Source organism: Cryptomeria japonica, chromosome 2 (assembly GCF_030272615.1).
Source record: "Cryptomeria japonica chromosome 2, Sugi_1.0, whole genome shotgun sequence".
NCBI classification, from domain to species: Eukaryota; Viridiplantae; Streptophyta; class Pinopsida; order Cupressales; family Cupressaceae; genus Cryptomeria; species Cryptomeria japonica.
In genome coordinates this window covers 142,903,413-142,918,275 of record NC_081406.1, presented here as the reverse complement: position 1 = coordinate 142,918,275, position 14,863 = coordinate 142,903,413, and positions in this window count along the sequence as shown.

Sequence of the window (14,863 nt, the reverse complement as noted above, 5' to 3'; positions counted from 1 at the left end):
CGCCATCGTCCCATCAACTTTCATCCAAATTTGTAGAACAGCACCGTCTTGACATTTTACTACTAATTCCAGGTCCGCAGCTTCATCCCATATCCCTATCTCTATTTATAAGCAAATCTTTCTTGCTTTACATGCATTCCTAGTTCAATCTTTCTATCTACATTCTTTACAAAAGAGGGTATCCTTGATGTCTTAACCCTTGAAACTCATATAGAATCCAATCTTGCATTGCATGGGATTGGATCTTGTGGGTTTCAACCCCTCTTTTGAATGTAAAGTCTCCCCTAAGTGAAAACCATCAACCCTAATGACTCTCCCTTCTCTCTCCTTGGGGTTGGGGAGGGGAGAATGACTAGGGTTCGATTTTTCCGCTTTACAATAATAATTTGACCTACTATGTGGCATATATTTAAGGTGAAGTTACATTTATTAATAGTTTTCATTTTTAGTTTTATTGATTAAACTTGTAAAATGAATGAATTAGAATGAAATTTCCTATTAGTATAAATTGACAAATAAGTTAACTCAACTAGGGAATAAGTAGAGGAAAAATACTATTCCAATGTACACAATGGAAGCTAGAAAGAAATTTGGGTGAGGAGGGAAAATGAAATGCAAGGGTGATAAATCCCCTACATAGCCCAAATATTGACCAATTCTCTCCCTCCAATGAGAACCCAACACAAAACCAACAAATAAAAGCAATATCTTCATCCTTGTTGTCTGTGTCATCATTCCTTCTTCAACACAATCACCAAAGAAACCAAAACCTTAGCACTACCACTCGAGTCATTTCCTTTACTTGTTTATTGTCCTCTTTATAATAAGTTACATATAGACAGATGTATCTAATAATTGAACCTTTTATGTGGTCTATATTTAAGGTGTGGAAAGTTCTATTCGTAGCTATGTTTTTTGATTTTATAGATTAAACTTTTAAAATGAATGAATAATCTATAAATTAATCATAGATGTATATTACCATCACACAATGTTAATCTCACACTATCTCTAATATATTCATTTATTTAGAGGTCCAAAGTAATACATTTACATCTAAGATATCTCTTGTCACAATAGTGATAGAATCTTGCACACCAAGATAAATTTTCTTATCAAGTCAAACAAGCATCATTGTTGTCTATCATCTTATCTTTTATTTCTCTTATCTTCTTTTATTTCCTTTGAGCAATTCACCTACTTTGATTGTCCAACTACTAGCTATTAGACACAATGTGCCACTGAGAGGGGGGTGAATCAGTGGTTTCCAAAAAATTTACCTTTAACTATCCTATGTGTGTATACTGGTTATCAAATCTAAGAGAAAGATAACTTACCAATTAGAGGGGATACTAACACAAAAGAAATCATACATGAAAGGGACATCACATAACACTAGCATATATGAGGAAAACCCAAGATGGTAAAAACCTCGGTCAGAAATGTTGTTGGAGTCTACTGCTCCAAACCAGCCTCACAATGAAACTCTTATTACAATGTTTGGGGAACCAACCCAAGGAGCACCCACCCTTGATTTAGAGCACCAACCCAAGGAGCTACAACCCCTGCATCGAGCTCCAACTCAGTGGTCTTCAATGAACATATTCAATTACAAAAGTAATAGTCTTATTACTAATGAATTTTGTAACTCTTCTGCAAATCTCTCTACTGGTTCTCCTCTCTCCAATACTATGTCAGTTCTCTGCTCACCCTAACGTGGCTGCAATCTTATCACCTAATGCAACCTTACTCTTTGTTGCACCTTCACTAGTTCAGTCTCTTCTTCTTCTTTGTCGATTCTCTATTTGTCGGGTCACTCTCTGTCAATTCTTCTCTCTGTCGGTTTTCACTGCTACACTACTCCTCTCTACCAATACTACCCTCTATCGGTTCTTTGTTTTCCTTCTCTGTAGTCTTATGTTATTCTTCTTTGTCGGTTCTATCACTGTAAGTTTTCTCCTTTGTCAAACTCAATGGCTAACTGTCGGTTCTCTCTTTGTTGTCGGTTGAACACTTCAACCCTATTCTTCCTCACAATTAGTCTTTTCTTCTTCTTTTTGGTGAGCACTTGATTGATTTCACTTCTTTAGTAGTAATACCCTCTCATCTAGCAACAAGACTCATCGATTTTGGCTTGCATATTTATAAACTGGTTTTCTTGTTAAAAGCCAATTCAACATTTGGGCGGTTAGGGTTTCTTCTTCGAGCTCGAGCCGAGTAAAATCCAATCAGATCTCTCAAGATCTGATCCCCTTGGTTGATGAACTATAATTTGTCAATCAATCTCGTCATTGGCGTGCCTTCCAAAACATGTCTTCCTCATTTAGCAACCTGCATATAACCTATCAATGGATCTCTTGGTTGATCACCAAGAATAGTCTCATAGTTTTCTTTAACTACCTTAATCTAGTCAAGCAGTCTGACCAGGATCTTTGTTGTCCATCTGACCTCGAGTCGCAAACCTCTACTTCATGTCTCGTGAATCACATAGTTGACATAAATGTCAACGTGTCACCATCTACCTCGCCGCCTGATACTTTATCGACTCAACATGTCTACTAGTGCATGCATGCCACTTCACCTCCATGTGGCCCCTTTGTCAGAATCCATCTTTGCTAGGTATTCTATGTCGGTCTGGATAGGATCACTGACTAGCTCCATTATCATGTTCATCTACTACCTCACTAACCCTACATGTTATACCCTAACCGATCAGCCATCACCTTACACTTGGCATCTCTTTTGGTGGAGCACCTTTGTCGGTTACCAAACATATCAATCCACCACATGGTCATCTTCATCAGAAAGGAGCACATCACTTAGCCTCTTTTCTCTCTCACCAGTTCTCATACTTACAGGTAGGCACCCTTGATTACACCATGTCATCAACCTTCAACTATTTCCTTCTAAGGCATCTACATACTAGTTGTATTCTCTATCTGCAGTTGTTGTAACCTTGTCTTCTTCATCATCAGCCCAGACCATATCTCAATCGGTTTGTCAAGGTGACAAACCAATCACACTTCTACAGTTCAGGTACCTCATTATGCCTTCTTTGTCGATCCAGTACATATCTTTGATTTCATGCACTCGAGGAATCTTCATGATTCATCGGTAGACCTGGTGTGAGACTTCAAGCACATGTCTTTAACTCTTATGTCTTATCTTATAGAACTATGACGCACACTTTTCATAATAGGAGATAAGTTCCACTTACCGGTGGGACTAGATCCTTATCATCTGCACCTGACATTACATCAATATGGCTTCCCTGTTTGAGAAGCATATCTTCAAACATGCATATGTGATCTGGTTTGGGCACTCTTACTATCAGTTTTCTCTTCATTTGATGGTAGTCATGTTATTCTTCATCCACACACCATACCGGTCGCCTGCACATACTTCTCTTCCAGTGTTGATGTGATTTAGATAACATTCCCCCTCTCCAGCACAATCAACTAACCATCACTGTGCTCTCTTGTAGATGTCATCATTTACCGGTTGTTATATCATATCTGTCTCCTTTCCATATCTCCAACACAAGTCAAACACTAACTTGTGTACCAGTGACTCCAATGGCCATTTTGTTGAATGACATTCTCTCCCTTACCGCTGACCGACAATACTAGGTGACATCAAAGACAACACATCTAGTATGGATCGATGATAGTGTTGCATATACATCTCTTATACTAATAGCCATACTATACCAGTTGACATCAATGACAACTCAATTTCAACAATCTCCCCCTTTGGCATTGATGTCAACACATGTAGTATCCGACATACTATTTATTCTCTTTCTCCCTTTGTGTGATTAATGGATTCTCACACATGTAGTATCCAGTATACTATAGAATCTCTCTCCCCCTTTGACAACAATTGCAAAGGGCACTATTAGGGTTTCTCTCCTTTTTCTCTACCAGATGCATCTGCTCCTATAACCTTCATACTTTGCATCCTCTCAAATCACATCATTTGAGATGGAGGGCTCAACCATCAACTAACACCAATTTTTCAGCAACCAAGTGTATATGCAAAACAGAGCCATAATGCATATGCAAGACTGAAACCGATTGAAATCACATGTGTCAGTGAGTACATCATACATGTCGATGAGACTACATCATCTCCCATCTAATACCAATTGATCTTGAGAATCAAATGTGATTGCACTATGAGTGCTACGAATTGGTCTGATACACAATGCCCTATAATATCATCACCATGCCATAAATCAAAACGGTTACCCAACACATGCAAGCCTTCATGATCAACAATCAGGTGAACATATGTCATTTAGGTCTTCATCAGCACCACCTGAGACATAAACTCCTCATTTCATGCTTTTGGGGCTAATGAAATGATCTCAAACCTCATTGTCTTACATAACCTGCAAGTACCTATTAGCATTCATGTCAGTAACATCCTACACATACTAGTTTCTTATACAGGTCCATCATCACTACCAGAGCACCTTCCTGTAACTCCTCCTGACATTTTGTGTCACATTGCATTTGATACCAATTGTTAATTTGTCATCCATTGACACATGTAGTAGTGAGCCATCTTTCATCTGCAGGTGCGTAGCCAAGGTAGCCACTACACACACTTATCTTCTTATTTCCTTCTTTCATGCCGGCAGCAACTTGTTCTTCCAAGTATCCTTCTTCACTGAGGGGGTGAATGATAAGGTTAGTGTACTAATCCCCCTAAGGTCTTGCATCTCCTTAAATCCTTAGGAGATATCACCTATGCATTGAATGCACAGTGTCGGTCCATAGTTGCATCTTCTTGCTTCTCCCTCCATACCTGTTTGGTTGCATTCTTCTTCTCATTTTTAATCTTGGGAGCAGGTCTTACCTTCTTCTGCTGATGGGTCCTTGCATTTTTAGATTCTTCCACATAACCAGAAGTAGTGCTATACTAGCACCCAGCATCCATCCTAGCCTCATGATTGGGGAACCTTCTAACATACTGGTTAGACCATCTTATTTTGGTCATGTTGTTGTGACCAGCAACCGAAACCGGTGGACCTCTTAATCCTGCAGGGATATTTCTCATTTGGTTCCATGCAGGTCTTTGCTGCTCATATCTTCTATAACTGCCACTATACTGAGCATGATTGTTCCACTGGTTTCTATAGAGTTGTGAGTTATTCTCCCTGCTTTCATAACTTCTATGGCCAAATCTATTATAGTTATAAAAAACACTATTTGCATAACTGGGAGAGGGGATATGCATGCTTCTACTCCTTGATACATTTTTCTCATATGTATGATTTCTCTGAGATCCTAGACTGTTCCTTCTAGATCTCTTTTTACATTCTTTTTCCCTATGGCCAAAAATATTAGATGCAAAGTAGTAATCGGAGAAGGAAGGTATATAACTTACAAACATATTCTGCAGTGCATGGGGATATCTTACCAGTCTAGTATCTCCTTCTCCGGGGATGGATCCTAGATTGACCATCCTTTGCAACTCTTCCATCTGATCTCTTCTTTTCCCACACATGCTCTATCCTAATGGCAATAGCATTTCCTTGTCCTCTACCGGTAGAAGGTCTTCTTTGTTGTCTTCTCATGTTCTTGCTTCTAGTGAAGCTGTCTTCTCCCATCTGCCCTTTTCCTTTGGGGTCTGCATTATTCCTCCTTGCAGCATAGGTATTCATCCTTGTCTTCAATTATTCACTAGCTGAAATTAGATCAACCTTCTTCTGGGGAGCATCTCTAACTTTGAATGGTTTTCCCTTGTTCCCTCCATTTGAGGAGACAAACAAAATGTCATTGTGGGGGACATTCCTGCTAGTGAAGAATTCATCAACACCACTTCCTAATCCTTCAATTTCCTTGGCGTGCTATTTATTTTTCAATATTTTGTAAAAGGCATCACTATTGTCATCATATCATATTCTCACCTTGAGCTCATCATGATATTTCTCAAGGTCATTTCAGAGAATCTCCATTTCTTCAAGCAGCTTCTGATGTTTTTTATCTTTTGCTTCGAGCTGAGATGCTAGATCTTTACACCTGCACTCCTTTTTGTCTTCTTGTTGATTCTTCAACTCTAAGATGCATCTCTTACATTCTTCAAGGCATTTGACTAGTCAGTTCTACTCCACAACAACAACATTCTTGAATAACTTGTATTCATTTCTTACTCTATTGAGTTCTTCAAGTGCATTTACAAATTCTCCTTCAAGATCAACTTTTTCTTCCTCTTCTTCTTCACCTTCACTATCACTGCCAAACACATCTTGCCAATAGGAGTGATCTGCATGATCATTCTCATATGTGTGCCTCTCATCTTCTGATTCTTGATCCATGAAGAGATGGGTTCTCTATTCATCATTGTTCTGGTTGCTAACAGATCTGCCTTCATCATCTACATATACATGAGTTGTATTTCTCATCTTGTCTTCACAAACTGGTTTTAGAGTAGTAGGCTCATTTCCATAGAGCTTCTTTAATCTATCAGATAAGCTCTTTGCTAATCTGCACTTGTCCACCTAGGAAGAAACATCACTAGAGAGACCACTGAATATAGACTTCATGGCTTCTTCATTGCATTGGTTTCTTCTTTCTACATCAGAATCAGTGGGAGAACTGACTTTAATAGGGCAGCCATTTACAACAGACATCCACACATCAAACCCTAAGTAGGATAGGTAGACTTCCATTCTACAACTCCAAATAGAATAGTTTGAACCATCAAATACTAGAGTTGGGATTGACACTAAACAAACCATTGTATCCTTAAGCCAGAATCTACCCAAGCTAGAGAAAGCTTGTCTAACCGAGAACCTAGGCTCTAATACCAATTATTAGAGACAATGTGCCACTGAGAGGGGGGTGAATCAGTGGTTTCCAAACTTTTTCCCTTTGACTATCCTATGTGTGTATGTCGGCTATGAGATCTAACAAAAATATAACTTACTGGCTAGAGGGGAGACTAACACAAATGCAATCACACATGAAAGGGACATCACATAACACCAACATATATGAGGAGAACCCAGGATGGGAAAAACCTCAGTGAGAAATGTTGCTAGAGTCAATTGCTCCAATCCAGCCTCACAATGAAACTTTGATTATAATTTTTAGGGCACCAACCCCTAATTTAGGGAACCAAACCAAGGAGCTACAACCCCTGCACCGAGCTCCAACTCGGTGATCTTCAATGAACATATTCAATTACAAAAGTAATAGTCTTGTTACAAATGAATTTTGTAACTCTTCTACAAATCTCTCTACGGGTTCTCCTCTCTCCAATACTTTTTTGATTCTTTTCTCACCCTCTCATGGCTGCAATCTTATCTCCTATTGCAATCTTACTCTTTGTTGCACCTTCACCGATTCACTCCCTTACTCTTCTTTGTCAATTCTCTCTTTGTCGGTTCACTCTCTGTTAGTTCTTCTCTCTATCGGTTCTTTGTTTTCCTTCTTTGTAGTCTTCTACTATTCTTCTTTGCCAATTCTATCACTATCGGTTTTCTCCTCTGTCAGACTCAATGGTTGATTGTCGGTTCTCTCTTTGTTGTCGATTGAACACTTCAACCCTGTTCTTCCTCACACTCAGTCTCTTCTTCTTCTTCTTTGTGATCACTTGACTAATTTCACTTCTTCAGCAACAATGCCCTCTCATCCGATGACAAGCTTAATTGATTTTGGCTTGCATATTTATAAATTAGTTTTCCTGCCAAAAGCCAATTCAAATTTTGGGCGGTTACGGTTTCTTCTTTGACCTCGATCTGAGCAAAATCAAATCATATCTCTTGAGATTTGGTCCTCTTGGTTGATGAACTGCAACTCATGAATCAATCCTGCCATTGATGTGCCTTCTAGAACATGTGTTCCTCATTTACTAGCCTACATATAACCTGTTGGCAGATCTCTTGGTCGATCACCAAGAATGGTCTCACAATTTCCTTTACCTACCGCAATTTGATCAAATAGTCACACTAGGATCTCTGTTGTCCGTCTGACCTCAAGCTGCAAACCTCTATTGCACGTCCTGTGAATCACGTAGTCGACATAAATATCGACCTGACACCATCTACCTTATCATCTGATACTTTACTAACTCAACATGTCTACATGTGCATGCATGCCACTTCACCTCCATATGTCTCCTTTGTTGGCATCCATCTTTACTAGGTCATTTGTATCGGTTTGGGTAGGATCACCAACCAACTCCATTACTGGGTTCATCTACCAACTCGCTAACCCTATTGGTTATACCCTAACTAGTTTGCCATCACCTTGCACTTGGCATCTCTTCTGGTGGAGCACATTTATTGATTGCCAGACATATCAATCCACCACATGCTCATCTTCATCCAAAAAGAGTACATCACTTCGCCTCTTTGCTCTCTCACCGATTCTCATACTTAGTGATAGGCACCCTTGATGACACCATGTCATCAACCTTCAACTGTTTCCTTCTAAGGCATCTATGTATTGGTTACATTCTCTATCTACAACTAATGTAGCCTTGTCTTCTTCATCATCAGCCCGGACCATATCTCAACCAATTTGTCAAGGTGACAAACCCATCACACTTCAATAGTTTTGGTACCACATTATGTCTTCTTTGTCCGTCCAGTGCATATCTTTGATTTCATGCACTTGAGGCATCTTTGTGATTTGTTGGTAGATCCGGTGTGAGCCTTCAAGCACCTACCTTTAACTCTTCTGTCTTATCTCACAAAACTATGATGCACACTTTGCATAATAGGAGATAAGTTCCACTTACTGGTGGGAGTGGATCCTTGTCATTTGCATCCGACATTGTATCAATGTGGCTTCCCTGTTTGAGAAGCATATCTTCAAATAGGCACATGCGATCTGGTTTGGGCACTCTTACTGTCAGTATTCTCTTCATACAATGGGAGTCATGTTGTTCTTCATCCACACAACATACTGGTGGCCTGCACATAATTCTCTCTCAATGTTGATGTGATTTAGATAACATTCCCCCTCTTCATCATGATCAAATGACCAGCATCATGCTCTCTTGTAGATGTCATCATTTACCGATTGTTATATCATATCAGTGTCCTTTCCATATCTCCAACACAAGTCAAACACTAACTTGTGTACTGGTGACTCCAATGGCCATTGTGTTGAATGACATTCTCTCCCTTACTGGTGACCTGCAATACTACGTGACATCAAAGACATCACATCCAGGATGCATCAATGATAGTGTTGCACATACATCTCTTATACTGGTAGCCATCCTATACCGGTTGTCATCAATGACAATTCAATGCCAACACTAGCTACATGGCCCGAATGTCTACAAACTAGTAAGTTGTGTCAACTACTTTTTCTTTTATTTTTCTTTCCTTCTTATTGAGAGTTTTAGTTCAATTCATCATGTAAGTGCCCAAATACTTCTTTTTTGATGATATTGTCAATATCATATTTTCTTAACTTTAATTCTTATAATTATATTAATAACTAATAATTGTTTGAGGTTCAAACTATGTTATTATATAATTTGGAGATAAACTCTTAAATATACCTTGTTTTGGCTGACCTAATTGATTTTTTATGATGAAAAGGATGATATATGTATAAGATCAAATTACTCTAAATGAGTGGCATGAGTGTGTGGATCAGCATATGTGTATGCACTTACATGATCATATTAATTGCAATGTATGTGATGCAAAATTTAGCCAATGTGTAGTGATTGTTTTGAAGTTGGTCACTTGAGACAAAGATTCAAGGACAACTGCATACTTAGACATTGTTGGGGTCATTGTTTGTAAAGGCTTATTTCACCTTGATTCATATATTCATGTACCTTGCTTAGAGATAGTGAGTCTTCCCAACAATTTCTTTGTATCTTGTCATGAGGCATTGAGTCTCATCCTACAAGTACCTTTTATCTTTCCCCGAGGCAGTGCACCTCAACCTTCAAGTCCTTTCAAAAGTAGTGAGCTTCCTTGGAAATAAGGAAAAAAAAATTACTATAATTAGGCTCATATATTGTGACTTAACTCTCAATGTGGTTTATCCTCTTTGTATTTTCCATGTAAATCTAGTGTTCTATTATGATTGGTGTTTATTTTTATACATTTCATTGTTATTGATAAGATTAAGGATAAGTTGATGTTGATTTGAGGTATAAAGTATAGGTGATTGAACAACACTAATTCACCCCCCCCCCCTCCTACTTAGTCTTGGGATGGGTTTAAAAATGGGTATCAGAGTTGAGTTCCTCTAGAAGAAGCTTAACCACTTGAGGAAGGTTTGGGATGAAACAAGATGAATCTTGCAAGATACCTAAGTTTGATGTTACAAACTACACCTTTTCGAAGGTACTGATGGAATCATATTTGAATGCTATAGGATATGAAATTTAGAACTCTGTTGTAGATAGTTATATTTCTCTCTCTACTCTTCTAGATACTTTGGATGAGATTAGATTGTATGAGAACAATGTAAAATAAAAGAATGCAATCATAAGTGGTTTGGTTGATTTAGAACTTAGGAATATGATGAACTATGAGCTTGATAAAGATGTCTGGGAGAAGCTCACTTGAATATATGAAGGAGATGAAAAAATAAGACAAATCAAGATGTAGAACTTCTAATTCAAATTTGAAAATCTAAGAATAACAAAAGAGGAAAACATTGACAGTATACACCATGTAACAGAAGTAGTAAATGGAATCAAAGGTATTTGTGGAAATTTGGATGGATATGAAGTAGTGAAAAATGTACTTAGATTGCCTCCCAAATCCTATAGTTCAAAAGTATCTACTTTTGAGGAAATCAAGGATTTGGACTAATATAAAATGGATCAATTCTATGGTTCTCTCAATACCTTTGAGATGAGAGATTTTGAATTACATAACCCCAAGAAGGAAGTTTCATTCAAATTCAGTAAGAAAGTGGAAGATGATGTTGATCGCGATGATGACCTTGATGATGTAGAAGCAAACTTTCTGAGAAGACTAAAGAAGGGCACTAGAAAATACATAGCTAAGTTACTCTTCAAATGTTTTAATTGTGGAAGAATTGTTCATTATGCATCTAAATATACTTTAAAGGAAAATAACAATAGAAGAGGAGATGATAGAACTAAAAGAGGAGAAGATAAACTAGACAAGCCTAAAAGAAGCTTCTATTCAAATTAAAGAAAGCAGTCACTCATCTAAAGATGAGGAATGTGATGACTCAAATGAGGAGACATTATTTATGGATGTGAAAGTTGATAATGGTGAAAATTGTAAGCAATTTGGTACCTCACCTACTGATGAAAATAGTAAAAAAACTTTACTTGTGTAGACTGCTTTTCATGCAAAAGAAGAAACAAATGCTTGGGCGATTGAGAGTAGGTGTTCAAATCACATGACAAATGATAGAAGAAAATTCATCAATCTAAAAAAATGGAATAGTGGATATGTTAAGTTCGGAGGTGAAGAGTCTTCTCATATTTGTGGCAAAGGAACCATTATCATTGATGGAAAGAACAAAAATGAGGATGTTCTCTATGTGGGACTAAAAAATAATCTTCTCGATGATAGCCAAATGTGTATCAAAGTATACAAACTTAAATTTCATGAAAAAGTGTGAAAGACTAATTGTAGAAGGAACGAGAATTGATGAAAAAATTTACGATCTAAAGGAAGCTAAAGGAAGTAGTTGTCTAATGGGTCAAAGCTATGAATTTGGATTGTGCCATAGCAGGATAGGACATATCAATTTTGACAACATGCTAAAGATCAATTCTACACAAGATGTAAATGATGCCATAGATTATCAAGCCTATAAACACATTATGCAAGGAATGTCAAGTGGGAAAGGAAACAAAGACAAGATTCAATCGTAAGGAATATTCTAATACAAAGTGTTTACAGATGATACAAATTGATCTATGCGGACCTATCAGGACAACAGTACTAAATGGTAAAATAATTTACTTTATGTTACCTATTGATTATTATTCTAAAATGACATGGGTTACTTTTCAAAGAGAAAAATTAAAATCCCCAAATAAGTTTAAAGCCTTCAAGTCTATGGTTGAGAATGAAATAGATGCTAACATAAAATGCTTAAAGTATGATAGATGAGGTGAATTTATATCAAATGAGTTTAATTTTTCTGAAGATCACAGTAGTAGGAGACATTTATTTTCTCCTAGGACCCCTCAACAAAATGGGGTAGCAAAAAGAAAATATAGAATATTTCAAGGGATGGATAGGAAATTGTTAAATGATACTAATTTGGTTGATATGTACTAGAAAGAGGAAGTGCATACTATTGTTTATATTCTTAATGGAGTGCGAGTGAGATTCAATAATTGTAAGACCCCTTATGAGTTGTGGTATGGAAGAACTACTACTATCAAGTATTTTAGAATATTTGAAAGAAAATGTTACATCAAAAGAGATAAAAAAGACCTTGGAAAGTTTGACTCAAGAATTGATGAAGGAGTCTTCCTTGGTTACTTAAAAAGAAGCAAGCCCTACATATGTTACAACAAGAGACTCAAGAAGATGGTTGAAAGAACAAATGTAAAAGTAGATAAAAATTGGAATCAAACTACAAAAGAGTCTAAGTATTGTGGAACAAAAGATGCTCCTTGCATTGTAGAAGAAGAAGATGAAGAGAAGGAAGAAAAGGAGACAGGAAAAAAGGAATTAGAGAAGGTAATCAAGACTCTATCAAAGTATGTTCAAAAGAATCATTCATAGGATCAAATTATTGGAGACAAGAATGAAGGAGTGCAAACTAGGAGAAGACTTGTCAAGGCAAGTGAGAAGGTGAATCTTAGTCTTCTATCAAAGGTTTAATTAGTATGAAATATAAGAATTTTTGCAAAATAGATACAAATCATTACTTTTGGATATCTCAAAATGAGTTATGGAAATCAATAACCATTAATTATATATTGAACTTTTCTATCAAGATTTCTTTAATGGATGGTACTCTGTGCTGACTTTTTAATCACATGTCTAACTTTGGGGAACTAAATATAATATTTGTAGCTAAGAAATCCGACAATAAAAACCGAATCAGGGATAGTGAAAATTTTATATTTCATGTCATAATTGGATTATCTTTAGCTCTCACTCCTCTAAACTATGGCTGACAAATCATTTTAAAGCAACAATCAAGTGTCTCCTTTGATATTACTTTATATCCTACTAGTTTCTTCCTCTTTGTTTGAGAAGAAATATATAAAATCAAAACCTACTATATTTTAGTAATCCAAGTAGTATAGCTTCTAGGGCATCATAATTTGACAAATAATATCATCTATTGTATAATGAAGATTCTATTTTAATATTATTTGGATTTCACAAGTTAAATGAGGCATGTTTAAGCTATTGTAATATGAACTTTTTGAATATGGATCCACTTTTAAGAATTATATTTAATTCTTCTCACCTGGTAACCATTGAGAAGCTTTCTCATCATTTTTTTGTGTGACCCCCAAAAAATTTCTTCTTTTTTAATTGAATTGGGGATATAATAATTTCAATAAATGTCATTCCATTCTTCATCCTAAAATGAAGCTGGCAATTAATTTGTAGCTCTACATTTCCCTTGTCTCTAAACACGTCAGTATCAATGTTTTCTACTATAGAAAAAGCATAGTATTGGAGGAGAAAGACAAATGTTTAGAATCTGGAGAGTCAATCACATTTAAGTTGATTTAGCCATTCATACGTAATTTTTTTATTCTTCACGAATATTTTCAGGTTTGCACAAAGATATTCAATGTAATTTGACTTCCTTTCACTAAAAGTGGCTCAAGAAAAGAAGTTTATTTCAATGTTCAGATTTGTGTGTTAGCTAATTTAGGGGAAAACAACAAAACCCCATTCCATATTTTTTTTCTTATCCCTAAACTATTATTGGATGTCAGGCGATTTAAGGAAAAAATCATAAAACCACATTTCATATTTTTTTTTCTACCAAGTGTCAAAATGATTATTGGAGCTCTATAGTCAAGTGAAAGCCAATTATTTGTAATTGTTGGCCAATGAATTAGAGCTCTTGGTAGGCTTATAAACCATGGTTGTCTTAGTTTGGCGAAAACTCATTTGAGTGCAATTTTTGGTCAATAAACTAGAGTTTGTGGTAGGTTACTAAATCTTGGGATTACAAAGATACATTCTTGCTTATATAAAAGAGCCAAAGGGAGTGGACAATGCAATTCAGAAATTGAGATCAAATTCTCATATTTTGGGCAATAAAAGATCATGCAGGTCACTTATAAGGTCTATGGATGCAAACTAAGATCTCAAATCTCCATAATGTAGCATTGGAACACACATAGGTTCATATATGGTCCTAATAGGAGAGATAAACACTTGGGTTTATGTTTCTTTGTTGTAATGCAATTGAAATTGTAAATTGTGTTTTCAATATATAGGTTTAATGATAGAATAATGATGACTTTCAACAATAAAAGTAAATTACATAACAAAAAAGCAACATAGTAGGTCAAATCTAGAAAGAGAATGCATAAAGGAACCTAGATTTGCAAATTGAGCCTACAAGTGTCAAACTGATGTGTTGGGCAGCCCAATCAATGGGCGTTTGTACAAACATAATGAAGTATATTTGTAGTCAAGAGCCTTTATAAGTTTATCTCTCTAAAATTCATCCAAAAAACATCAAACATGTGTATTGGGTGCCTTAGTCCAATTATTTTTGCCTATTTGAAATTTGGGAATGTTTGTCATTATTTTCTTAGTGCACTTGTAATACTCTCTACTATCATATCTAAATCCACACACACAAAATGGAAAAGAATGGTTGTGTTGTATAGGGGCTTGCCTAAGTCAAACCTTGTGTTGTTGTTCCCACCTCTCCACTATAGTTGTTCTTGATGA